This window comes from Carlito syrichta, unplaced genomic scaffold, assembly GCF_000164805.1.
Source record: "Carlito syrichta isolate Samal-C Ts95f unplaced genomic scaffold, Tarsius_syrichta-2.0.1 Scaffold91408, whole genome shotgun sequence".
NCBI classification, from domain to species: Eukaryota; Metazoa; Chordata; class Mammalia; order Primates; family Tarsiidae; genus Carlito; species Carlito syrichta.
In genome coordinates this window covers 173,424-200,797 of record NW_007035504.1, presented here as the reverse complement: position 1 = coordinate 200,797, position 27,374 = coordinate 173,424, and the positions used below count along the sequence as shown (strand labels likewise).

General features: G+C 37.4%; 1 protein-coding gene across 2 annotated transcripts in view; it reads left to right on the top strand.

Moving 5' to 3' along the window:
* The window catches only part of KHDRBS3 (KH RNA binding domain containing, signal transduction associated 3), a 222,788-nt gene that overhangs the window by 169,198 nt on the left and 26,216 nt on the right, over positions 1-27,374 (top strand). The gene's annotated exons all lie outside the window — the stretch shown is intronic.

The following is a 27,374-nucleotide window of genomic DNA, read 5'->3' as shown; positions in this document are numbered from 1 at the left end:
CTAGGTTTACTGTAATGTTAAAGAAATAAGGCTTGAAAAATCAAAACTGAAATTTTATTTATTCTAAGCATTTGACTTAGGTGTCAATATATTTTGAGGAGGAAGTGACCTCAACATCTGTTACTATTCTATCTCAAGGCCAAAACTCACATTGGAGATGTATAAATAGCTTACCTTGTCAGTGCCTGTAGAAGAAAGTTTTAAAAGTTAATTTTCTTATTCATAGACTATTTCAGTTTCTTAGCAGCAGTGCTTCTGTTTTCTAACAACTCCAAGTTCCTACTTGGGAATAATGAGTTAGTTCTGATTCATTTGCCGTAGAAATATTTACCCAGAAATAAATAAGTGTTATCAGAAGCAAAACAGAGCTTCACTGTTACCTCTCCTGATAATATACCTTGATGTTCATTGATATGTGAAATCCATGTTTATTCTGTTGAGAATGTTTTCCTAAATGCCTAGAAACCTTTTGTTTTATATTTAAAATGCTAAGTGTAAGAAAAAGATGTACATAAAACAAAATATTGGCTTTAGTGTGATTGTGAAGCATAAATAAATATGGACTATGTAGTTGTTTTGATGAAGCATAAATTCACTTTTGAACTCATCTATTGTCAGTAAAGCAGCAAACATATAGGTTCTCTTATTAACTCTGGCACTAAGGTAGACAGGGATATAAGAAACTTCTAGTTTTTGTTCATACCGACTTATATGCTTATATAACTTGTAACAAGTAGCCTTCAAACTTTGGCTCTCAAGTGGTCTTTTTTAGTGGAAGCCTATGAATCATATTTGTATCGTTTAGTGTGTTGGGGGTAGAAGCACTTTTAATGCTTACTAATCCATTGACTGCCACATGGTGAATGCTAGACAAGACATTGCATACAGTATCTCATTTAAGTAGTGCAGCAACTTTATGAAACATAGCACTATTCCCATTGTATAGATGAAGAAAAAGAGCACAAGATTAAGTAATTTGCCAGAAATCACACAGTAATTAGAAAGATGAAATTCTAAGATGTATAGTCTTTATAAATAATCAAGTCCTTCTCAGGTTTTGTTTCAAAACATTAGTATTCACAAAAATTTGAGTTGGCAGTCTAAATATCGTAGCAGAACCAATCTCCCGTCCCCTCACTGCTGAGTGTATACTACATTTCTGGCACTGTGTCCATAAGTTTCATAAGGCCTACAGTCTAGGTCATATGAACACATCACTCCTGACAACAGTCTTGTAAGGCCGATGGTATTTCTATAGAAGAGGAGACTGAATAACCAAGAAATTCTAACACTTGCTTATGACTTGCACAGCTGACAAAATGGCACCTCGGGTGTGTGCCATGTTTATGTGCCTAATTCTGGTACATTAGTGCTATAGTCTCTGTGTGTTTCTGTTAGTTCTTTCCCCATATTCATTACAGTATAGTCGTGTGTCACTTAATGACAGGAATACATTCTAAGAAATGCATCCTTAGGCAGTTTTGTCATTGTATGAACATCATAGAGTGCATTTACACACAACTAGATGGTCCAGCCTACTATACACTTGTGCTGTATGGTATAACCTATGACTCTTAGGCTACAAACCTGGACAGCTTGTAACTGTACTGAATGCTTTAGTCAATTTTAGTACAATCGTAAGTATTTGTGCATCTCAATATAAAAAAGATGCAGTAAAAATGTAGTATAAAAGATGAAAAACAGTACACCTATATAAACTACTTGCCATGCATGTAGTTTGCAAAACTGAAAATTGCTCTGGGTGAGTCAGTGGGTAAGTGGTGAGAGGGTATGAGGGCCTAGACATCACCATCCACTACTATAGTCTTTATAAACACAGTCCACTGAGGCTACACCCAATTTATTTTAAAAATGTGTTTCTCCACTGATAAACAATTTGTAAGGGGTGTTTTTTTTTAGCTTCTTTGACTCTTTTGTAATAACTCTTAGCTTAAAACATAAACACATACAGCTATACACATAGATTTTCTTTCTTTATATCCTTATTTTATATGTTTTTTTGCATTGGTTTTTACTTTTTAAACATTTTATTAAAAACTAAGCTGTACAGCATCAGGATGATTAAAATGTCACTAGACAATAGGAATTTTTAAACTCTATTATGTCTTGTGAAACCGCTTTTATATATGTGGTTCATTGCTGTCCAAACATTGTCTTGCTTCATACAACTGTATTCAGTGTGTTGGACTTTCAGATGCAGTTGTATTTTATTGCTCGAGCTGTATGCATAATATAGTAATGTTTACAGCTTGATTCGGTCTATGGAAAAAAGAGAAGGTACCTAGTTTTTATATAGTATTTACTATGTTCCAGATAATATACTAGTGCTTTTTGTGTGTGATCAGTCGATTTTGACAAGCATCAACTCAGTCTTATGCAATAAATATAATTATTTCCAGTTCAAAGATGTAGAAATCTAGATATAGCTTTTTAATGAAGTGTAAATGCAATGCAAGATTATAGTTCACATGAGCTTTTGGTTTGTGATACTTGATTTAAAGAATCAAATTGAAACGTTTACCCTGTTAAATACTGTGATCTGTCAAGGAGAGTAATGTGTGGACCCCTGGTAAACTGATAAATAGCAGTAGGGAACCTGCATTTATTTAGAGCCTACTCTAAATCAGACATGGAATTTTAATGTTATTTGCATGCTTTATTTTCGATACAAAGGACAATAGCAAGAATTTAATACCCATGATAAAACTGGGGCTTAGAAAAGCTTTAAATGGCTTACCCCAAATATGAACTCAGACTTATAAAATAGCTCATGGTCTTTCCACTTTAAACTACATATATTAGCATATATGTTGATATGATTGATGACAAGCATTTATGTATTTGGACATTTATTCAGTCAGTATTTATTTAATGTCTGTTTTGTGGTAGGCATTTTGCGTAATGCTTAAAATACAAAGATTATTAAGACAGAACCTATCCTTGAAAAGCTCATTAGCTAGAAGGAGAAAATATAAATATTTAAATACAGTGTAATACGGCAATCACTGTGAAAGGTCTGGGGAGAAACTCATTGTTTTTATAAGAAGATAATGCTAAAATCAGATTGGGAATACTTGAGACATTTCTCTGAGAAACAGAAGGATAAGTAGCAGTAGCTTGGTGACAAACTTGGAAGGGCATTTTGTAAAGCAAGACTAGCAAGGCACAGAGGCATGAAGCAGTACGTTTTGTGTGGACTCCACATAATGGTGTAGGGTTGAGTGTGTGATGCACAGGAGCTATGGGGAAAAAGAGGTGAGGTAGACTGAGTGATGGGTTGTTTCCTACTCGAGGAGCTGAGACTTGATGCTGGAGGCAGTAATAGGGTGCCATTGAATAGTTGCATGCAAAGGAATGATGTGCTTAGACTTGAATTTAGATACATAAATTAGATGCCAATGTAAAGGCTGGATTGGCAGATGGTAAGCCTAGAAGCAGAGACCAATTAAGAGACTGGTACATTATAAATTATAAGCCCTTTAAGTAACAGGGAAGACTCACTGAAGGAAACATCTTGCATAATAACGAGTGTCCCTGCTTTGGAGTGATCTGTTCTGTGCTACAACGTGTCCTACCTGAAGGAATACATAGAATTATATGAGAATTGCACACATTGGCAAAGGCAGAGAGTCCTGTTAGGTACTCTGAATGTTCATTTATTCCTCATAGCATATGAAATAAATATCTGTCCCTTTTAAAGAAGAAGACTTTGGTTCTTAAAGATGGGGTAACTTGCTTAAGATCATACAATTTCCAGCAAAGGAGCCAAACTTTGAATCGAGGACTTTCTGACTTGTAACCATACGTCCTTTCCAGTATAGATTCTCTACTATAAACTGAAATAAAGCAGCCACATATGGAGAAGCGTAGAGAAATGGTTTTATGCACTGTATTGATTTGCCAGGACTGCCGAAAGGAAATACCACAGCCTGAGTAATAGCAACTACTTAAACTACACAAAACTTAATTAACTTAAACTAAGACGACTTAAACAACAGGATTTTTTTTTTTTGTAGTTTTGCAGTCTCTAGGTCTGAGAGCAAAATGTCAGCATGTTGTGTTTCTCTTGAGCCTCTCCTTGGCTTGCAGACAGCCCCTCACATGGTCTTTCCTCTGTGCAGTTGCATTTCAGGTAGCTCTCTGTGTACTCAAATTTTATATTCTTGTAAGGACACCAAGTCAAGTTAGAGTAGAACATACCATAAGTGTCTTATTTTACCTTAAATTAAATCACTCCTTTAAAGGCCTTATTTCCAAATACAGTCACAATTCGAAGTACTGGGGTTAGTGCTTCAACATATTAATCTGAGAAGGGCAGGGTAAACAATTCATCCCAAAATATGCACATATTATAGCACTGATTTAAGCACAACAGTGTATGTCACAGAGTTAGGAACCCAGTGTAAGCCATCATTAGGATTACAAATTTTCAGGTCATCCCTAATATCAAGTAGCAGGTATTAACAAGGAAATCATCATTACCATCATCTTGGTGTTTACTGTGTGCTTGGCATTATTTTATGAACTTTACCTACAGTGTCTCCCCCCTCAGCGTTCCCTGCAATATTACTGAATTCACACGTGTGTCATTCCCTCACATACATGTTCAGAAAGGTTAAATTGCTTATCCAACCTCACAGGGCCAAGCAGTAGTACAAATAAATCCACTTTGACCCCAAAGCATTCTCTTTTCTATTCTGTTCCATTGCCTTTAAACTCTCTTTTCATCATGGTTTTTTAGTTGCTGGAATTAATTCCTATTTGTATTTCCCCTGTATACAGTGAAATACACTGTATACAGTGTTCACTAATCTAATACTTTTTGATGCTTTCGAATGTCTTAGGAATTATACATCACTCTGAACTAAAAGTTTTGCCTTATCAGGCTTGGACTATCTTAATCAAACATGGAATTTCACTTATATTAAATGTACATATCAATGCTGTGGACTAAGACTAGTTAAATGAAGAACTTTGTTTTTCCAATTTTACATTAGATCCTTTCAGCAGAGGGCATCTACTGCCACTGCTCTCAAGGAGCACACAGTGTCCATATTCACCATCAGATAATACCATGTAGCACTCGACCTCTCTAGTCAAAAAATGTCTTGCTTTTGAAACTTCAGGTTCTAAAATTTATTTCATACTTAAATGCTCTCAATTCTGAATTTGAAAGAACTTTCTATGCTGTAGTTCTAGTTCAGTAGTTCTTTACTTGATCTCCAAGAGTACCAATATATTCTGAAAATGTTCTTTGGCACATCATGAACTGAGAGAGCATGGATTGGGGGGTTAGGTCACTATCCATTGCGACAGCCACTGGCCACTGGCACACATAGCTTTGAGTCCAAACTGAAGCATAAAACACGTCACATTCCAGAGGCTATATGAAAAAAGAAATGTAAAATAAGCATATTGTTAAAATTGATTTCACATGTTCCTTTTTGCTTTTTTAAAATAAGGAAGGCTACTAGAAAGTTTTCAGTTGCACTGTGACTCTCATTTTCTTAGAGCTGAGTTGCCAGATTCTGGCTCTGTCTCTTGTCTCTGCAGCATAGTATGGTGGTCTCCAGATCAGGGCATACATTCGGGAGTTAGCAAGATAGTCTACAGATGCAGAAAGAGAATTAGAGAACATCAATTCAAATTCATGCTTTTTGAAATTTCCATTTAAATTTTTTGTACTTTGTTTAAAATATGACTTAGTAATATTATAGCACACATATTACACATAAGCACATTACAATTAGAAGTTCAGAAACGGTTTTCTTTCTAATATAGGTGTATCATCAGAAACATTTCTGACCTGTGCCACGGTGGTTAAGAGTCTCACAGACCTGTGGTCAGACCCCACCTTTAACATTTACCAGCTCTGTGATTTGTGGCAAATTTCAACCTCTCTGAGCTTCAGTTTATAAAATGTGTAACCTGTTGTTTCTGCTTTAGAGGTTCACCCAGAGGTCAAAAGAGACAGGCATGTGGTTTCTGTAACTGTGCAGAGGGAGGTGCAACATCCATTCTACTTCTCTGCTAGAGGACCGAATGAGAGAATGTACCTAAAGGAGATAGCACAGTACAGATGCAGAATGCGTCCTCATTCCCACTCTCCTTCCACAGCTCTGAATTACGTCTGCTTCTTATTACACCCTCATTCCCACTCTCCTTCCACAGCTCTGAATTACGTCTGCTTCTTATTACACATGAGGAGGAATCCAAAGAGCAGGTCTTGATAAGCCTGGAAGCATTATGCAAATAAATGTTTTATTGTGCGCAGCAGAGGGTATCTGCAAAGGGCTGTTCTGCACTTGGATGGTAGTGTTGGTATCTACTGTACACTGCAAGTTAGCCATAGCCCACCTCAAAGACAAACAGAACTCAGCGAAGCAGCTTGTATGTTCCCAATAATAATATTGGGTATTATCCACTGTATGAAAGAGTTTATAAACTCCTTAAGTCCTAATCATTTTATGACACTCTTTTGTTGTAGAAGCAAATTTCTATGGATGTTTTACAAATTAGGAATTTTTTTCCTCCCAGTTTTCAAATACCTTGTGTTAAAATTAGAATACAAATGAGAATCCCACAGAGTGATAGTACATTCAGTATAGTTCAGCTACATTTCCCCATTGATTTTTGTAATGACCTTGATAACGCTAATATTGTAGTGTAAAACAAAAGCATTGTTTATCTAACTTCACACATTTAATGAGTAACAAGATGTCAACACAGTTACTGTGTAGAGAAATTTAAACTGTTCTTTACAATATTAGACGTTTTCTAATACACACTGCTCAAAAATAGTTATTGATTATTTCCTGCAGGATACACACACAGCTTCTGAATAGCTAGTGTGTTGAATAAGAGAGAACAGGTGATAAAATGGCCTCAGCCCTCAGTGTCCTGTCTCTGCCCTGGCAGGACTTCAGCCTTCTAAGATACCAGTTTTGACTCCTGGAAATCCCTTGTAAATGTATCCACTTCATACTAAACTAAGTGGAATTAATTTCCGTTTGATGTCTCCCTTATAATCCTAACAACAGTTACAATATTTTAGTCTGTGTTTCTAAATAGTGGTAAATTTTCCAAAGACTGATTTGGGTCCTTTAGTGATCATAAAGTAAGTAGAAGAAAGGGTCTCAAAAGAATGCTAATAAACCCCCTGAGGGTATGTGAATGACTGTGTAGTAAAAAGATTTAGCTTCTGGATGAGTTTAGTAATGATAGACTAGTTTTTCACAGCATTCTGTAGTTTTAGACTGTATTTTCAAGTACATATATTGTTTCATCCTTCTAAATCTCTATGATTTTTCTGAAAATACTTTTAAATTGCTGAAAAGTGAATTTAAAGTAATAGCTGTCAGTTTTGGAGAATCTATGAAATTTAGCACCTAGCTATCTGCGTCCTTTATATACATTATCCCCATTTTCAGAATGACCCTACCTGGTATGTTTTTTTCATGTATAAGGAAGCTTAGCACTGAAGATGTTTCCCAAAAATACACAGCTGAAAAGTACTTGATTCTAGGTTTTTGTCTGGCTCTGAATTTCATTATCCAGCTAAGCATTTTTAAATTATAAAATAATTTACTTGTTTTGTCACAAAACAACACCTGTCTTTTTATCCAACTACACAGAATAATGAAAACTGTTAGAAGCTGTGGGTGTTCGTGGTGTGTTTTCAAAAGTCACTTTCAAGGAAAGGAATGAGACAGAAGTTAACGTTGCCCTGCATCTGCTCTCTAGTTCCCTGTTTTTGTGGCAGCTTTAGCATTATGTGTCCCATAAAGTCTTCTTAATAGCTGACCTATGGGGGTTCTGAAAATTGGAATTCTCATTCTGGAAATGATAGCCTGTTGCTTAACTTAAAAGGTAACCATTTAGAGATCAGAGAACTACCTTCAGAAAAATGTTTTGTTGTATCCGCTATTTTGAACTTCTAAAAGCAGTAATGATTTGATCTAAGAAGTTAACCATGTCTTGTAAAATTTTTGTTAAATATACTTTTAGATAGTTTGATCCTTTAGTTTTTTGGCTACTTGCTGCACAACTTTTGAAGGAACCTCTTAGCACAAACTGAGCTAAGCTTAGCACAAACTGAGCTGGGCATTATAAATGGTCAACAAATACTTCCAACACTGTACTATATCGAGATTGACAAAAAAACAGAGATGCCAGCTGAGATTATACTGTAGCTCAGAAAATACCTTAATTATCAGTCAAAGACCCTGTGGTAAGAATAAAAAAAAAAAAAAGAGGGAGGGCAGTAGTAAAAAAGTGAAGCTACCCCCCATTTAGGAAAAAAAAAGAATTATTCAGTGACACTTGTTAAAGCACAGTAAGGCAGACTCTCAAGACCTCCTCAGGTTTAGGGACCACTGCAGTGGGACCTTACAGTGGGGGAGAGAGAGTGACCTCAACTCCAAATAAAACATGAGCTAGTAGGAATTTATAGCAAAGAAGCAAGATCAGGGATTAGAAAATTACTGAGAAGGAACATCTGGGGGTACAGAGGTTTCTGGCTAAACCAACTTAACAGGATTCTTGCTAAAGGCAGCCCAGGGTGCTCAGACATTCCCTAGGGGGTGGTGGAGTAGGAAGCACCTGATGAGATATCATGGTGCTTCTTGCTAAACCGATGTAGCAGTGTTCTTTGCACAGATGGGCCTTGGAGAAGGTTCAGGATCCTGACTAAAGTTTAGCCAAGCAAAAAATCTTTGTCAGTCCTTTTCCCGGTAATCTTAACTTTGGCCTAAAAAGTAGATAATATCCTCATTCTATTCTTGAGAAAACTGGTACTTAGAGATTGGTTTAAAAAGTGGTACAAGTCACACACTTAGTGACACTATTGATTTCTAAGTCCATTATCTTTCCATTTTTCTAGTTAGTGTTTTTCAAAGAGTAGTACACATATCGATGTCTCACGTGATTTCAGATGGTACATGGACAGACCTTTTAAACATTTTAATGATTAGGTTATAAAGTTTGGGGGTTGATCAGCCTATCAGTCATATAATTTTATGAATATTATTGCTAGAATTTTATTATGATAAATTTATTTAAGTTAAAAGAAAGTCAACAGAGAGAGTAATATTAAGGCACTGATAGTATAGGTATATAGATGGAGGACTAGTGTACAAATCCTGAGAGTGGTCATGAATGACTGAGTTTTGGCAAACAATACATTCAGCATTTGTGTCACCAGGTAATGGATCAACTGAAGTGTAACCTGATTAAATTGGAAGTACGATCAAATGAATCTGAGAACCACGATTAGACAGTGGCCTTCTACTAAGCTTGATACTACAATTACATTAAAACTAACCTAAGTTTTGTAGCTTCACTAGGAAATATCTTAGAGTTAAACTAATAAAAAAGAAGATTTTTTCAAGATTTGTTGATTTAAGAGACTTTGAAGCAATCGAGTATTTATTGAGTAATCGAGTTATTGAGTGTTTGTTACTGTGTACCTAGGTGCTCTTATACTTGCTGTTTCATTTAATTTTTATAAACTTCTGTAAGATTGTCAATACTTAATCTTACAAAATAGGAAACTGATGCTCAGAGAATTTGAGCTTGATCAAAGTAACACAGCTAATTAATGACCATCCCGATACCCAATTCTCTTCAAGATCAAGTTTATATTCTTTTGCTTAACTCAAAAATGACTAGTTTTTTAAATAAAAAAACACACATATGTGTGTATGTGTGTATGTATATGTATATATGTTTGTGTGTTCCAAAAGTATAGAAGACCAGAACTCCTGTACTCACCACATGGAATCTTCATGCATAATCTCTACAAGTGTGTGGAAACACGGTAGTAGGGCAGAGGCATGCTACTGGTAATAAATCAATTGCCACTGTCACTTCACTCTTTAATGTTCTTGAGAATACATGAGATTTATCACTGAGGAATTGTAGAATAATGGTAGTAAATGAAAACAAAGTCCACCAGGGAGATGTACTACATCATTTGGATTTAGCGCTGCCATCTGCTTAATAGCACTGAGAAGACTACAGCAGTACTTATGATCAGCCATTCATAGCAGTGACAGATGCTGTGGAGAGTGAGCATACCAGGGAAAGAGTTTCATTACTAAAATGTAGATTATGTGACAGGGTTTCTGAAAAGTGGATGTGTTGGTTATCAGATCCCCAATTTCAGATCTTCACTGTAAAATTTTACATCTGTATGGTAAAGAACCACTCAGTAAATCTCATTGTTTCTTCCTCCATGTTTCATACATTCCTAAAATGTATTTATTTATTTTTAAAAGAATCTGTCTTTCAAATCTTGCATATTTTACAAATCTTGTCTCTTTTTTATGGAAGAGAATAACACACCTTTTGTATAATTTCTGACTCTTAAAATTAGGTAGCATGATTTTTAGTTAAAAAAAAAATAGCAGCTATAAATCCATGTGCACCTGGATTTGAATCCCAGCTTCATTACTTCCTTAGCTGTATGATTTTGACCAGATTACTTCTTCAAGTCTTTCTCATTTGTAAAATGATATAATATTTGACTTAATATTATAATATTTTACTTACAATATTGTGATTAAATGAGATAGCAGACATAATGTGCATAGTATTCATTCAATAAAATTGCTATAATAAGATATCATGGGTGCTATACACTGTTTTAAGCATTCTACAGCTTTATAAAGTTAGGCATTATATCATTTTGTAGAAGAGGAAATTGAGGCACAGAGATTATGGAACTTCCCCAAATTCATGGAGATATGGAACTTCCCCAAATTCATGCTAGAACTAGCATGTGAACCCAAGCAATCTAAGCATTCTACTGTGCTACCTCTCCAACTGTTGTTATTATGAATTTAGTTATTGCATCTAAAAAATGTTAGTGTTTTCTAAGAAAGTCTCCAGTTAATGAAATCCCAACAAATAAACAATCTGAATAAAATTATGCATACCACTTTGAGGCCCCACTTGTGAAATAGAAAGTTGTTAAAGAATCATTTAATTTAGATTGTTTGGAATCCTCAAAACTTGAGGACAAGCTTTGAGTTATTTGTTGAAGATTGATTCATAATACAGGATGTCAGTGCTTGAATTTCTCATAATCTTTTCTGGCCTCATTATTGGACTTAACAACTTTAGGAACTGAAATAATAGACATAGTGTAGATTATATTTTCCCCTTGTATTTGTCATCATGAAGGGATATGTCCATTTTGGAATGTAATTTACAAGTGTACATTGAGAGTCTTAAACATGCTTGTAGCGTATGACCCAGTGTTTGCATAGTAAGTGTCTGAACCTACACTATGACAATGAGTATTTGACAGTGTGAATGTGTTTAAGAGCTCTTTAATTATAAAGAATAAGAGGCTTCTGGCAGAGTTCAGGAAAAAAGAGGGGTAGATGATAAAACTAGTTTCTCACTTAATCTGTTGGGTAGATTGTGATTTAATTAATTAAAATGGATAATAAGATTTAGGGAAAAGCCTAAGTTCATTTGGGACATGTTGAATTTTGGATGTCTGTAGGATTTTAACAATTGCATTTAATAATTGATATAAGAATATATTATATACTAATATGTCATCATACAAATGGTCACTCTTAGTATGTTCCAATTTTTTTTGATAATTACCTTAGGTCAGTGAGCCAGTGCTACAGGAATGATTCAAAGAATTGTACAAATAGTAGGTCAGAAAAAGTTTATTTAAAAAGTAGATCAGAGGAAAAGGGTGGATCAGCTCTCCAAGATTGGAGAGGGGGGACACTTAAGGAGTGCATGCCACCGAACTTTACTGTGAATGCTTGAGGGTGAAAACATTTAAAGCTTCCCTGCAGTGAGCGCAGGTCGCCCTGGTGATGGGATGGTGGTCTGTTATGTCATCATGAAGTGGGCAGATAATCATAGGAACTGTTGCTATGGTGATGGTATGGTAGCCTGTGTTATGTTGGTCATGAAGAGCTGATCACAGTAGATTAGGTATGCCTGGCCCTTTATGGCTGGAAGACAAATACTTTGGATAAAAAGGTAATTTGCACAAAGCATGCTTGGAGGGTTACAAGGTAATTTTCAGTAACTACCTCTGGGAAACTAGTTTTGTTTCTTGTGTAATGATTATAACGTGGGTTGAAGTAAGCTGCTGAAAAAACATGACAAAGCTAAGCAATGTTAAAGTGGCTGCCACTCTTCCTAAAGTTACTCCATTTTGACTTTTTACTCTTTCATTTCCAAAATGTCTTATGATTAGATTTTGACCCCAGATTTTATAAGTAACTGAGTTGTAGTGTTAATTTTGGTATTCTCTCTCTCTTTTTTTTTTTTTTTTGAGTTGGAGTCTCACTCTGTCGCCCAGACTGTAGTGCAGTGGCCGCTGCCGGCCACCACAGCCTCGACCTGCTGGGCTCCGGCGATCCTTCTGCCTCAGCCTTCCAAGTAGCCGGAATTACAGGCATGCGCTGCCACGCCCGGCTGATTTTTTGATTTATTGTAGAGATGAGGTCTCGCTGCCCAGGCGGGTCACGAACCCACAGGCTCAGGCAATCCACTCACCTCAGCCTCCCAAAGGCACGGGATTACAGGCTGAGCCACCGAGCCTGGCTGGTATTCTCTTTTGTAAGTGTCCTAAAGTATGTGTATTCAGTATTTTTACATGGGCTTTCTCCATGTAGAATAGGATGATCAATGCCACAAGTGTATTAAACAAGACAGAGTGCAAATAATCATATACTTAGGAGTCAAACAAACCTTATCTCTCCATTTAGTAGCTGGGTATGTCCCCGTTTTCAACACAGGATAATAATAGCACTACCTCATAGGGCAGGTGTAAGAAGTAAATTAGAGAATATATTTAAATAGTGTAGAACAGAGGCAGGGACATTGCACTCAAAAATTTTTAAATTGTGTTTATTTTATTTATCTGTCATGGCTAGGCACTTTGTTGGTAAGTAATAGTGACTAGAGGGAGTGATGATTGGTATATTCATCATCACCACATGATGGTTGCCTCCATATTACCTCATACCTGATTATTTACTGTATAAAACATCACCAGTCTAACTTGGAGCACACTACAAGTTTAAAAGGAATAATGTAATAACTTCACTTTTTTGTTAGTTGTTTCTTATTCTGATGCTTTTGTTTAGTGTTCTATAAAGGACCCAAAAATAAACATGTACATTAGAAAGTAAGAAATTAATCATCAGAATTTCCAGGTATTCACTAAATCTATCATTTATAATGATTTCTATATAACATGAATCTGTTGTTTAAAAGTTTGTAAAAATAGTTATTTATCTATTCTGATTGCAACCTTTTTAAATTGATTAATAAAAAGTATTGGATATAGTCTCAGATTCTGCTAAGTTTTAGAGACATTGGAAGTGAAAAAGTGTATATAAGTATATAGCCTGATAAGACATTTTAGATATAGAAAAAAGTGCATATCAACTTGGCCAAAGTAATATAAATTAAAATGCCTCAATGAAAACTAAATCAAGACTTGGTTAAAGAAAGTGTGACCTGTGGGCAAGCTATGTAACCTGTGCTCTAGGGTCCTTATATGTAAAATAGGGATGATAATAATAGTAACTACTTCATGGGATTGTTGTAAAGTTAAGTGAGTTCATAGATGGAAGATACATTCATCCCTCACACAATGTATATTAAAGATTTATAATCCTTTACTTAAAAACCCTTGAAGCTAAATGTCTTAGATTCTGAATTTTTTGAAAAGCAGCATGGTATGCATACCATATGTTAATTCAACTCCAGTGGAGTCTTTGTGCTTCTCCCACACAGTGGTTACCCCCTGGACTATTTGGAATTTATGCTCAAGAAAACTTTGATTACACAGGAATGAAAAGCATATATGGCAGTTGCCTAGGGGGTTGTATGGTGTTCAACCTTTGAAGTTTTTAATTGCATCAGATATAACAGTATTGCTCGTAGAGTAAGTAATTTTTAATTAGGACAGATTTAAAGGATTAAAACAGGACCTTTTTTTTTTTTCTGTTAAAAGCCATCACTTTGGCAAGGCCATTCTTGATCTGACCCCTCTTCTTTCTTTGGCTCATCTCAAATCACCAACTCTTGTATTCTAACCTTATACTGAATTGCTCAAATGTGGGCTAATTTATAGTTTGCTCAATTGCATATTAAAATCTAAAGCATAACTTGTGAGTGAACATTTACTTTCATCAAAATCTTCATGACTCCTTCTGTTATTTTCTTCACATATACCTTTTAAAGATATGGTGGTTTTTAGAACTTTCCCAAATGGTACAAACAAGATAATTTGTTTTTCTTGACATTTTAGTCTTGGCCAAATTGCTTGCAGCAGAGCTCGAGTGTCTTGGGTCAGTAGTTATATCATCCAGAATTATTTCCTGACTCTCTACCTCAAATCCCCCTCCTTCCACGTTCTAATAAATACTGTCTTCTGTGTTTCCAAAACACTCTATATTTGCCTCTGTCCTCCAGTAATACCTATTGAACTATTGCAAATCCATCTCCTTTTCATGGAGAGTTCCTCAGTGGCATATCTGTATCTCCAACATCTAGTATGGTACTGATAGGAAAAGTAAGATATGTGTCTTTTTCAGGTGAATTGATACCATATAAGTCTGTATCTGGCTTAAATGTTTCTTTATTAGAACCAGTAAGAAACCTGGTACCACTGAAACTCCAATCTGAAAATGGATATAGTCTTCAACTCTAGCTACATAGAGGAGTCACCTATGCAGCCTTAAAAGAAAAGTGTCCAAGCCAATCTGCTGTTTATTATTTTTCAATCTGAGTCTTGGTGTAGTCCACCTTTCTATACATTTTTTTTTTTTTGAGTTGGAGTCTCACTCAGTCGCCCAGACTGGAGTGCAGTGGCTGCTCCCGGCCACCACAGCCTCGACCTGCTGGGTTCCGGCGATCCTTCCGCCTCAGCCTTCCAGTAGGTGCAACTACAGGTGCGCACTACCACGCCCGGCTAATTTTTTGATTTATTGTAGAGATGAGGTCTCACCTGCTCAGGCGGGTCTCTAACCCGCAGGCTCAGGCAATCTACTCACCTCAGCCTCCCAAAGTGCTGGGATTACAGGCTGAAGCACCGAGCCCGGCTTCTATACATTTTTAAAACTGTATAGGTAACTTTGATAAGCAGCCAATGTTGATAACTACTCTTTTTTTTTTTTTTTTTAAAGCTGAAATCTCACTCTGTCATCCAGGCTGAAGTGCAGTGACATGCTCACGACCACTGCAGCCACAACCTGCTGGGTTCAGGAGATCCTTCCACCTAGCCTTCCAAGTAGCCAGAACCACAGGCACGTGCCACCACGTCCAGCTAATTTTTTGATTTATCGTGGAGACAAGGTCTCACCATGTTGCCCAGGCTGGTCTCAAACCTGTGAGCTCAGGCCATCCTCTCACCTCAGCCTCCCAAAGTGCTGGGATTACAGGGGTGAGCCACCCCACCCAGCTAATAACTACGCTTCTTATCTAATAAGTACTATATAAATGAGATAATGTTTATAAACACTTTGCGTAGTGCCTAGCAGATACTAGTTGCTAACTAAATATTTGTTTCACCAAAAAATAAATTCTTGGCATATCTGTAACATCTTCCATGTATTCACACAGCATGCAGCTATTACATACTTGCTATATGCCAGATTGTTTAAACATATTTTATTCCAAAGGGAAATTTGAAGTTTTCTCTTTAGAAGAATTTGAAATTATGAATTCAAATGGAGAAAAAAATGTAACTTTAAGGATAATAGACTACACAAAACATGCTTCATTCAGAGGCTTTTTGCACAGACTACTGTGCCCACAGAGATCCCCTTAGGCAAACTCTGAAATCTTCCAGTCTTAAATCATCTTCTCAGTGAAACCTAACATGCCTGAACATATTTACAACTGTCATTATTAGAATTGAAGCTCTACAAAGGCAAGGGTCTTTATCCTGTTTTGTTCATTGATACTTCTTAAGCATCTAGTATAGTAAGTTGTTGTTTATTGGATAATCTACTAAACTATCATTAATAATTGACGGCCATTTTACCAGGGAAACCAGAAGAAAGAGAAGAGCACAAACATCATCGTGTGGAGGGACTGACTTGGTATGTGCTGGTAATCACGAGTGCTTCATTTAGGCCACAGCCTGGAATGCCCAGAAAGGAGGGTTCACAAAGTCTAGGCAGAGGTCAATTGAGGACATTTTGTGATGGACCTGAATACCAGGCTCAAGGGTTTCATACATTTTTTTTTTTTAGTCCTTATAAATCAGGATGCTCTCTATACTCATTACTGGCCCTTATAAATCAAGGTGCTGTCTATACCCATCACTGGCCCGAACTAAAGCCACCTTGCTTCTGGAGTACCCATTGCCTACCTGCTGCATGCCTCACCTCCACTCAGAAGCACTTTCCTGTCATGTCTCACTACTGGAGCCAGAGTGACATTTTTCCATGTAATTATATACCCCCATAATAATGAGCAATTTTCCTTCATAACTACAATTTTATATTGAAGTGATTATTTTATCAGTAGCTGTTTTCTTTTTAAAAATCTGTTCACTGTCCTATTCCCCAGTGCCTAGCACAGTGCTGAAACGTACAAAGTGCTCAACAAATATTTATTGTACAATTATGGAGAGGTAGAATTTTACCTTACCTTAGTAATTTTAAAACAAAGTGGATTTTCTTAACACAGATTTCAAATACAATGCTGTGGGTATTGTAGTTTAGATGCTTTTAATTCTGCATATTTGAAGAGTGAGCCTGTATAATTTGATATGCAGATTAATGCAAGTTAATCTGCCATCAGATTCCCCAGAAACACTGACAACCATTTGCTAGCCTAACATAGTGTCTAAGGAGGATGCAGACAGATGATCCCATTAAAAGATCACATGAGGCTTTCTTTCATACCTAATTATTTCACATACATAAACACTGCAAATCACTATGTTCTCCTAAAGAGTAGTAGACATGGCTTTCAAATCCAAACATCAAATGTATTTATCAGAAATCGCCTCAAAAAGATTCCTCAGTAGAGCAGGTGGAAGGCTATTCTGCAAAAACAAATGCAAAATTAACAAACAATCCAAAGATGTACTGTAAACTGGCTCATGGCATGTTGATAGACCATTTCTAATGCTATTGGAAGAGCCAAAAAATCCAACACCAACTACTTGCCTTGGCATCCCATGCAGTTGGACTTGAAAAACAAAGAACAGAAATACAAATAAATCAGCTTAATAAGCCCAACCTTGATCTTGCTCTCTCCCCAAAATTGTTTTGAACTCATAAGTACATATATCATTCTCAGCAACCTTCCCAGCTCCTCCTCACTTGAAAACTAATCCCTGACCCCTTTCTCACTCTCAGGACTTTCCCAGAACCTTGGTCTGTAGTTACAATTCTCCTTACTAAATTTTGCCATTACTTCAACCTGGTTTCTCAAATTATGTTCTACGAAATTCTAATATGTAGTCTCAATACTTTATGCAAAGAATTCTAATTAAAATCACATGTGATGCCTAGTGACAGTATGTGTAACCGATGGTATTTATGAAGTTATCCCTTGCCCTTGTTACAAGCATTGGATCTATTTTTTGTTTTTGTTTTTCATAAGAAATCTTAGTTCTCTTGTTAGTGTTTCTGAAAAATGAATTCATTGTAGAAATTAACAGCTATAATAGAAAGCTTGAGTCAAAAGACTTAATTTGAATTTGAATCTCAGTTTTTGCACTTGTGTGACCTTGAGCAAGCCACATAGTAAACCTGATGAAACCTTATGTTTAATTAATAAAGTGGGTGGACAAATTAGCATCACCTTCCTGAAAGTTAAATAAAATTATGAAATTGCAGAGTACTGTGTAAATATAAGGAAACTCTTAGTTATTGTTGGGGTTTTTTTAGGATTGTATCATTAAAGATTTGTCCCTCACTTCTTAGGCAAGAATGCGTGTTTGCTGAATAGATTGTATGACATCCAAACAAGCACTAGGGAAAATATTAATATTACTCATTTAGAAAGGACTTCTGCTTTAATATTGTTAACAACAGCTGTCCTTGAATAAGAGCTTAATGTGTGTATATAACACATTATTTCATTTAAACTTTACAGCAGTCGTATAAAAGATACATTTTAAAAATATTTGACAGATGAGAAAATTGAATTAACTTTGCCTGAGTTTGCACAGAATAAATGCTGAAGCCTATATTCTGATATATGTTAGTTTGGCTCCAAAGCATGGTTCTAAAATATTAATTATATACCATCTTCTATAATAATTACATTAATATGGAGAAACCTGCTTAAAAATGAAAATATGAGTATATAAGGAAGTATGACATTGCATAGACATTATAGCATCAACATCAATATATGTTCATGAAACATACATGCTGAGGCTCGCTGAGACTGCTTTGCATGGGTAACTCAGGTGTGTTGGAGGAAGAAAAAGGCACAGCGTGAACTGAGCCGATTCTTGTAAACAAAACATTGTTTTTCTTTTCCTCTTTAGTTTTTTTGGAATCTAATAAAAATTCATAGTTTTTTATTTTCAATTATGTAGAACCATCTGCAGACTTTTAAACACCTTTTTGGTAGGAAGCCGTAGCAGGGCAGAACTGTTTTCTGTTAAAATAAGAAAGCATGGTTAGATGTCTTTATATCACAAAAAGGTAGAGAATTCAGCCTTTCTTATTTCAGAATGCATTGCTCTGTCTTTTGGAACTGGGTAAGCTCTGAGTTAACCATAAATTCAATCAAATTAGATGTTTATATTGCTTTCATACAAGATTGTAAGCAGCTCCAGGCTAAGGTGACAGCTAGGATCCAGGCTTGTGCCTTTCTCTTTCATCCTCTTTCACCCTCCTTCACCCTGGCTTCAGTCCCAAAGCTTGACTCATTCAAAGTGGATGTTGTAGTTCCAGCTGCCAAGTTGGGGTTCAGGCAGGAAGTGTTACTGACTCTCATATAATAGAAATTGACACAGGTCAAGCAGATTCCCAGACAAGGCTTTACTGGGGTTTCTAGGGAGACAACTCAGGAGGGAGGGTTCTCCAGCTTGCTCCCTGCAGGGGGGTGGAGGGGGGAGCAGGGAGGGCCTCTTATTAAATAAAGGGAGGGTGCAACATCAAAGGAAAGGTATGTTAGCATAGTCAGGGAGGGGTCCCAGTGTGTAGTGTAGATACATACTTCTTCATTTTCCTTCATATATAAAAAATGGCAGATAAGCCCCGCCTGTGGTGGGAAATTTAATACTGTAGTGAGGCAAAGAGTTAGGATCTGTTATTTTTCTGGACTTGTGGGCATGCAGGCAGAGGTGTTAATTCCTCTACAGTGAGATTCGTGGAAAAATATTGCGTATCTCAGTTTCTTAAGATAACTTGCGAGGTCTGGCAGTCAGTGGGTATGTGTAGAGATATATTAGTGGGGTGGAGCTGAGGCCTATCCCTGTTCTGTCCCTGAAGGAAGAAGAGGCATGGAAAGCCATGTCTCCTAGGTGAGTCAGCCTTCTGTTAGGAAATTTCCCAGAAACTTCACTCCTTGAGTTTTCTTATGTCTCATTAGTTAACTCATCTGCAAAAATGGCTAAGAAATGGAGAGTTTTTTTGTTTATTTTTGTTTTTGTTTTGTTTTGGTATATTATCACTAGTGTACCATCCTGATACTTTAAGTGATCTGTTGATAAGAAAAAAGTTGTGAAAAAGATACTTGCACATGCATTTTTTTTTTTTTTTTTGATTTGGAGTCTCACTCTGTCACCCAGACTGCAGTGCAGTGGCTGCTCCCAGCCACCGCAGCCTCAACCTGCTGGGCTCTGTCGATCCTTCCGCCTCAAGCTTCAAAGTAGCTGGAACTACATGCCCGGCTAATTTTTTATTTATTGTAGAGATGAGGTCTCGCCAAGTTGCCCAGGTGGGTCTCAAACCCACGGGCTCAGGCAATTCACTCACCTCAGCCTCCCAAAGCGCAGGATTACAGACTGAGCCACTGAGCCCGGCTATACACGCATGTTTATTGCAGCACTATTCACAATTGGAAAAACATGGAACCAACTGTGCTGCCCATCAAAAGAGTACTGGATTAAAAATTGTGGTACATATAGATGATGGAATATTACACAGCCATAAAGAAGGACAAAATTATGAACTTCCCAGCAACTTGGATAGACATAGAGTCAGTAATACTCAATGATCTATCACAGAAACAAAGAACTGAGTACCACATGTTCTCACTCATAAGCAGACCTTGAACAATTATTATTACACTATAAGAAAAGGATTGGCAGCAGTGGGAAACTGCCAGTGGAGCAGGGGACACACCTCATCAACAAGGGTACCTGCATAATGAACATTTGTGTACCTAACCCTGAACTGTACCCCATATCTTAAAAAAAAAAAAAAAAAAGATGAAAAATGCATGCTAAGTAGGCAACAAATGCCTATTGGTTCTTTCCTTTTAGCATGTAAATTCATTTTTTAGATCATTTATATTTTACTGAGATAAATGTACATTCAACAAAGAGCATATATTTACATCTATCTGAAATAAGGTTTACATAAGTATTTACAGTAAGTGTTTACATAAGTATATACCACATAACAAAGAGGAGATCATTGCCAGCACCCCAGAAGTTTCTCTGGCTTTTTTTTTTAAGGCTTCATGATGTCTTCCAGTTATCACCATTTGTCTCCCTGCATTACATGGCTTTTTTTTTAAAAAAGTACCCAAACATGTCTGTAACTATTCTGAGAATATAATGATTAATAGTTAAATTAAATGGTAGTGAAAAGCACGTGGTGTGGAAAGAGTCTACACTTGGCATTCAGAGTAACTAGACTGACTTCTATCTTGACTCCATACATTTTAGCCACGTGAGTTTAGACAAATCACTTTATAGCTCTGATTATCTGCTTTCTTATTACTAAACCAGATTGAATGGTGCTGTTCTGCTTAGAATGATTTTTTTCCATCTTTGCCTGGATTTTTTCTTAGTTGTCAATTTAGGCATTTATTTTTCTAGGAAGCCTTCCCATGTCCCCCAAAACTGGTTCTCCAGATACCCCACCGCTGAGTTCTTGTAAAAGTCTGGGTTTCTCGGTATTATAGTACTCCTTTTACCTATTTACACTTGTTTGGTTTGTACACTAAATGCGTTTTATCACAAGGACTAAGTCTTATTTGCTGCTACATTCCCAAGGCCTGGCACATAGTAGGCGTTCTATAAATATCTGCTGAACAAATGGTGAATGAAGAAGGTGATAGATACCTGAACCTCCTAAATTCCTACTCAGATCATCTCACAAAGATGGTATAAGAAGTGAGAGTTTCTGTTGTCATCTTGTGTTTTAACCTGCATTTATAAAATAGAGATAACAGCTGTATTGCAAGTTTATTTTACAGGTGAAGGACAATGTGTGTAGAATACATGACTTCTAATAGGCATTTGATAAGTGCTGTCTATTATTAATATTATATTAGATCTTTATTTGCATGTCTTGTGTCTCCTGCGATGTGAACTCACTGTCTTCACATTTTGACACTTAGCATCAGGTAGTAGTAGTTGCAATAATAAATTAGTCATGTTGAGAACTTCCAGGACACGTGTGGAATTCCTTATTGCTTTCTCTGAGTAATCTGTCTTCCTGAATTGTCTTACACAGGAGATGGTACTCTCAAAGTCTGTAGAGAATAGAATAAGAGAAAAAGGATTCTGAGTGTCTCACGAGAGATTAAGGTTAAACATAAAACAAGAACTTTCTGGCAGTTGTGTTCAAGTGTATTACTGTGACAGGTTACTCAGGTTTCATCTCTGGAAGTCTGCAAGTGAAGAGATAATCATTTCTCTCAGATGATTAAGACAGTTTAGCCTGAAGGCCAGCAGATAGGCCACATGACCTTTCAAGGTCGATTTCTTCCTTTGATTCAGCAAAGTACCAGTAAGTTCCTGCACTTTGTAGTGAAGGTAAAATTTAGAAGTATTTCACAGTGGAGAAGGGAAGAATCAACTATAAAAGGCAAACTTGTGTCTCTGATTCTCTGGCACACCTTTTTTAGGGTTTAAAATCTTTTTGTTTGACAGAGTGATTGTTACATCTGAAATGAGGTTTTTCTAACTTAATTACAACAGGGTTAAGAATAATAATCACCCATATATATTGTGCTGACTAAATGGCAGGCCAGTGAAAAGTGTTTTGTGAATTCATTTAATTTTTCCTCATTCATTATCACCCTGGCTGTAAGACACAGCTGCAGTAATCACTTCCTGAGCAGCAACTTTAAGCCAGATTACTTCATTTATTCATTCCTTTGTCCCTTGTATTTATTTAGCACCTTTTATTTCTGAGACACTGCTAGAGGCTGAAACTCAAAAGATTTAGCTGCCTGCCCAAGATTACCCTGCTTCTAAATGGAAGAACAAGATTCAAAACTTTAATCCAAACTCTGTGCTCTTAATCATTATGCTACGCTAAGTCTCCATAATAATAAGTGACTTTGTTCCTAAAACACTTTCACATACAATCTTATTTAATCCTCCAACAGCCAGTTGAAACAGGTAGAATGCGAGAAGAGGCATCAGGTTGAGGTGCAAGGAAATACTGGACTTACTGAATTGGGCCATTTGGGCTTACTTAGATATGCATGGCTTAATCTTTGAGACAAGCATATGCTACTGACAGGGTCAACCAGGTAGGAGAGCATGGGGCTAGAGCCACAGGAGGCTGGCTTGTGAGGCTGTGGGCCAGACATCCTGAGCACCTAGAGGGGTGACAGGCTAAGCGTGAGGAGTATGGTGGTTGCCTGGAGTGTGGGGCTGCGTGGGAGGTGAGAGGACCCTCCCGATGCCCCCACTGTACTGTTGGAACCGATGTGTCCAAAGTTTGAGCTTGTGTTCTTAAACTGGTGATGTAAGAGTAAATGCTGTAGCCCCAGTAAGCTAAGTAACATAACAATCAAGTCTAGCAGCTACATTTGTGTAGCAGTGGGCAGGAAACACTTTCCGAGAGGATGCATTCGGCCACTGGACCCAAACAGTTTGGAGGTGGTTTAGGAGATGGTGGGAGCTAGGAGATGAGAGGCCAGTCACCAGCATTTACAGTGTCACATGTGTTGTAAGGAGGTCAGGAATGTCTGGGTCAGCAAGGTTAAAAAACCTTCTGGGAGAGGATCTTGAACAGTTGCCCGCAGAGTCCTAGCTGAGCCTGCTGAAGCAGCGCTGATGATGCTTCCCTAAGGAAGGGACACTGAGGTCTTAGGTTCCCATGATGTTTTGGGCTTCAGGAAATGGGCTTCCTGGGAGAGTTTCTGGGTAGTCCAGTGTTGCTAATTTTGATAACATAAAGCCTTAGTCTCAGAGAATGTAACAGCATGCTTTGCATTTGCACAGACCTTTGTTCAGATCCTGGCCTCAGCACTTACCAACTGTGTGACTTTAAGTTTCTTAATTTACCAAACCTATTTTTTTTCTAGTTTGTGACATGGGGGTAATAAAACCTACTTCAAAGAGTTATGATATTTAATATATATATGTGTGTGTTTGTGTATATGCATGTATATGCATATGAGGGTAATAAAACCTACTTCAAAGAGTTATGGTGTTTAATATATATATGTACAACCGTGCATTGCTTAATGATGGGCATACGTTCTGAGAAATGTATTCTTATGTAGTTCCACTGTTGTTCTTACACCTAGATGCTGGAGCCTACTGCACACCTGGGCTAGATGAGCTAGCCTCTTGCTCTTAGGCTACAAATCTAGACAGCATGTTTCTGAATTGAATACTGTAGACAGTTGTAACACAAAGGTGAATATGTGTGTATCTAAAAAGCCTAAACATATAAAAAGTACAGTAAACATATAGTATAAAATATATTTTTAAATGATGCACTTGTCGCAAGCCACAAGTTAAGCCATTCGTTGCCTGAAGTCAAACTCGAGACACAAGAGATGGTGGAAAGAAAGTGACTCTATTTCCAAAGTCAGCAGATGGGGAAATGGCTAGATTTATGCCTCAGCCTCACCATTTCACCTTTTGGGCTGCATGCAAGGGTTTAAAAAAAGAAAAACAGTTTGAGAAGATGCAGGAATGACATTGGGTGCTGGTCTCCGTGGCTTGTTTCAGTGGCTGTCTTCAGTTATTGCCCTCTGATGTCCAGGTTGGTTCTATCTCCGAGCTGTAGATTAACTGCAGCCTTGAGGTCATTTCCAGGTGGGGAGAATCCCCCTGCCATCCAGTTTGCTTCAAGATTAGCCCTCAGGACTTCTAAGCAAGCACATAACCAGTTTAGTGAACACAATGCAAGCAAGTGTCTAGTGGGAAAAGTGAGGAAGGGAGAGAGAAGAGGGGAAAAAAACACGTTTAAAATGAATTTTGAAATTAGGTACTAGATTACATATTGGTATAATACACTCACCACGAGTGGGGCCCAGAGGACTGGAAGTTGGTATGGGCAATGAAGTGAGGGTGTGGTGAGTGTGTGTGAAGGCCCAGGACATTACGGTCTACCACCATATGCTTAAGCTTCACTGAATTTATAAAAAAGTAATTTTCTTCAACAATACATTAACTTTAGCTTACTGTAAGCTTTTAATTTTTTTATCTTTTTGACTTTTTTGTGATAACACTAGCTTATTAATACAAACATATTGTACAACGGTAGAAAAATATTTTTTTCTTTATATCCTTATTCTATAAGCCTTTTTTTCTGTTGTTATTTTACTTATTTTTTTTTCCACTTTTTAAGCTTTTTTGCTGAAACCTAAGACAGAAACACACTCACTGACCAAGGCATGGGGTCAGGATCATCAATCTCACTGTCTTCCACCTCCACATCTTGTCTCACTGGAAGGTCTCGGGGGCAGTAACGTGCGTAGAGCTGTCGTGTCCTATGTTAACAATGCCTGCTTCTGGAATACCTCCTGAAGGACCTGCCTTAGACTGTTTTACAGTTAACTTTTTTTTTGCTAAATAGAAGGAATATACTCTAACAATAAAAGTATGGTACTGTAAATATAGAACCACTAGCATAGTCATTTATTATGAACAAGCATTACATGCTGTACATAAGTATATGACTGCCAATGTGGTAGATTTGCTTACACCAGCACCACCATAAACACAGGAGTAATGTGTTGAGTATTGATATTACCACAGCTACGGCAATAGGAATTTTTCAGCTCTGTTAGAATCACATGGAACTACCCGTATATATGTGGTCCATCGTTGATTGAAACTCTGTTATGCAACATATGGCTATATATATGTATACACACACATACACATGCATTCTTACTATAAAACCTAAAGACAAAGCATGCAAGAGTTGTCTCAACTCGCTGTCTCTGCTTGATCTGCTCCCAGTTTCTCTTGAACTTCATTTTTTTGTCCCCACACTGCTACTGATCCAACTCTTTTCAGGGTCCTTAGTGATCTCCAGATGGCCAAATCTCTTAGCTTCTTTGCCACAGTTGATTAGGGATCTCTCCTTCCTTCTGAAGCATCTTAGGCCTTCCCCTTCTGGGAAGCCTCAAGTCGGGGGAGGAGGCTCAGTTCTTTGACTGTCTTCCATTGCCCTGTTCTCAGTAAGCTCATTCTCTCTCCTGTTCTTAAGTACCAGAAGGTATAATGATGACTCCAGGGCACATCTGTCTCCTGACCCCAGGTTTCTCTTTCTAGCTGCCTCCTTACTATCTCTACTGGGAAGTCTGATTGACCTCTCTTACCTAATGTGTCCCAAACCAAACTCCTGATTTCTCCCTGCCCTGAAAGCTGTTTCTGCCATACTTTCCTCTTTCTCAGTAAATAACAGTTTTGTTTTTTCTTGGAGCCATAGAAATGTTCAGAAATTCCCATTTTATTTTGGAATTTCTTTTTTAAGACATAAGAAACTAAAGCCTATGAGTGACCTACATGACCCTACGTGATCCATCCACTCTGCTTTCTCACCGATTCTGTGTCCTCCCCCATCCTCTCTGCTCCAAGTCCTTTACTCCCTTTCTTTCTAGTCCTCAGCTGTACTGAGAATGTGCTCCTCTGAAGAACTTGGACTCTTGATGGTCCTTCTACCCATAGTTTTGTACCCCCAGATAATATCTGCATGATGCCTTCAATTCCTTCAATTCTCAGCTCAGATGGCACCTTATTTAAAAGGATTCTCTATCTTGACTATAAAATAACAACCTTATTCCAGTTCATCCTATCTTTTAACTATTCTTAATCTCAGCAGCACTTCTTACCATGTGATATATTATCTATATATATGCATATATTGTTTATTGTCTGTCTTTCCCGTTATCATATGAGCTCTATGAAAGTAGTGAATTCGTTTCTTAAATATTTTTAAGTAATTGAATCCGTGAGTGAGTGCATGAACCCATAGGTGATCTCCCGGGCTCAGAATCTGTGATTAAGTCCATGGCTGCTGCTGATGTGGGCGAGTGCCAGGGCCGGGACCCTGGGCCTGCCTCAGAGCAGGAGTGCTCCCTGAACAGTATGGCAGAGCCAGCCAGTGCCCACCTCAAGATCTCACTGCCGTGGGCCTCAGTATGCATGTGAATGGAAGGATGGTTAACTGCTTCTTCTAGAGCAGTGACAAGACTTTTAACACATTAGGCGAATGTACTTTTATTGTAGAATTTATAGAATTGTAAGCTGATAAAAATGCCACAATAATGTTTAGATTTTAACAGCCTCAGTTTTACAAAATAAGATGACTATTAAATATTTAAATATGACATTTCATTGTTTTCTGACATGAATTTATTAGTAAAAAAGGAAGACACCTGTTTTCTCATCTATCACTTAAAAATCTTATTTTGTCCCTTTAAAAATGTAGAACACATTTTCAGGTTTTTTTTTTTTTTTTTTTTAAGATTTTATTTTTATGAGCAGTTTTAGATTCACAGCAAAATTGAGAGGAAGGCACAGGGATTTTTCCCAAGGCCCCTGCCCCCAAACGCACAGCCTGCCCCATCATCAGCATCCCACCAGAGGGGTGCATTTGTTGAGACTGATGAACCTGCATCATAATTACCCCAATGTCCTTGATTTGCATTTGGGTTCTCTCTTGGTATTGTACATTCTGTGAGTTTGGACAAACGTGTAAATGGTGTGTGTCCACCATGGTAGGATCTTACAGGGTAGTTTCACTGCCCTGAAAATTCTCCGTGCTCTGCCCATTCCCTCTCTCTCCCTTCAGTGCCTGTCACCGCTGATTCAATTACTTTTTTTTTTTTTTTTTTTGAGTTGGAGTCTCACTCTGTCACCCAGACTGGAGTGCAGTGGCCGCTCCCGGCCACCACAGCATCGACCTGCTGGGCTCCGGCAATCCTTCCACCTCAGCCTTCCAAGTAGCTGGAAC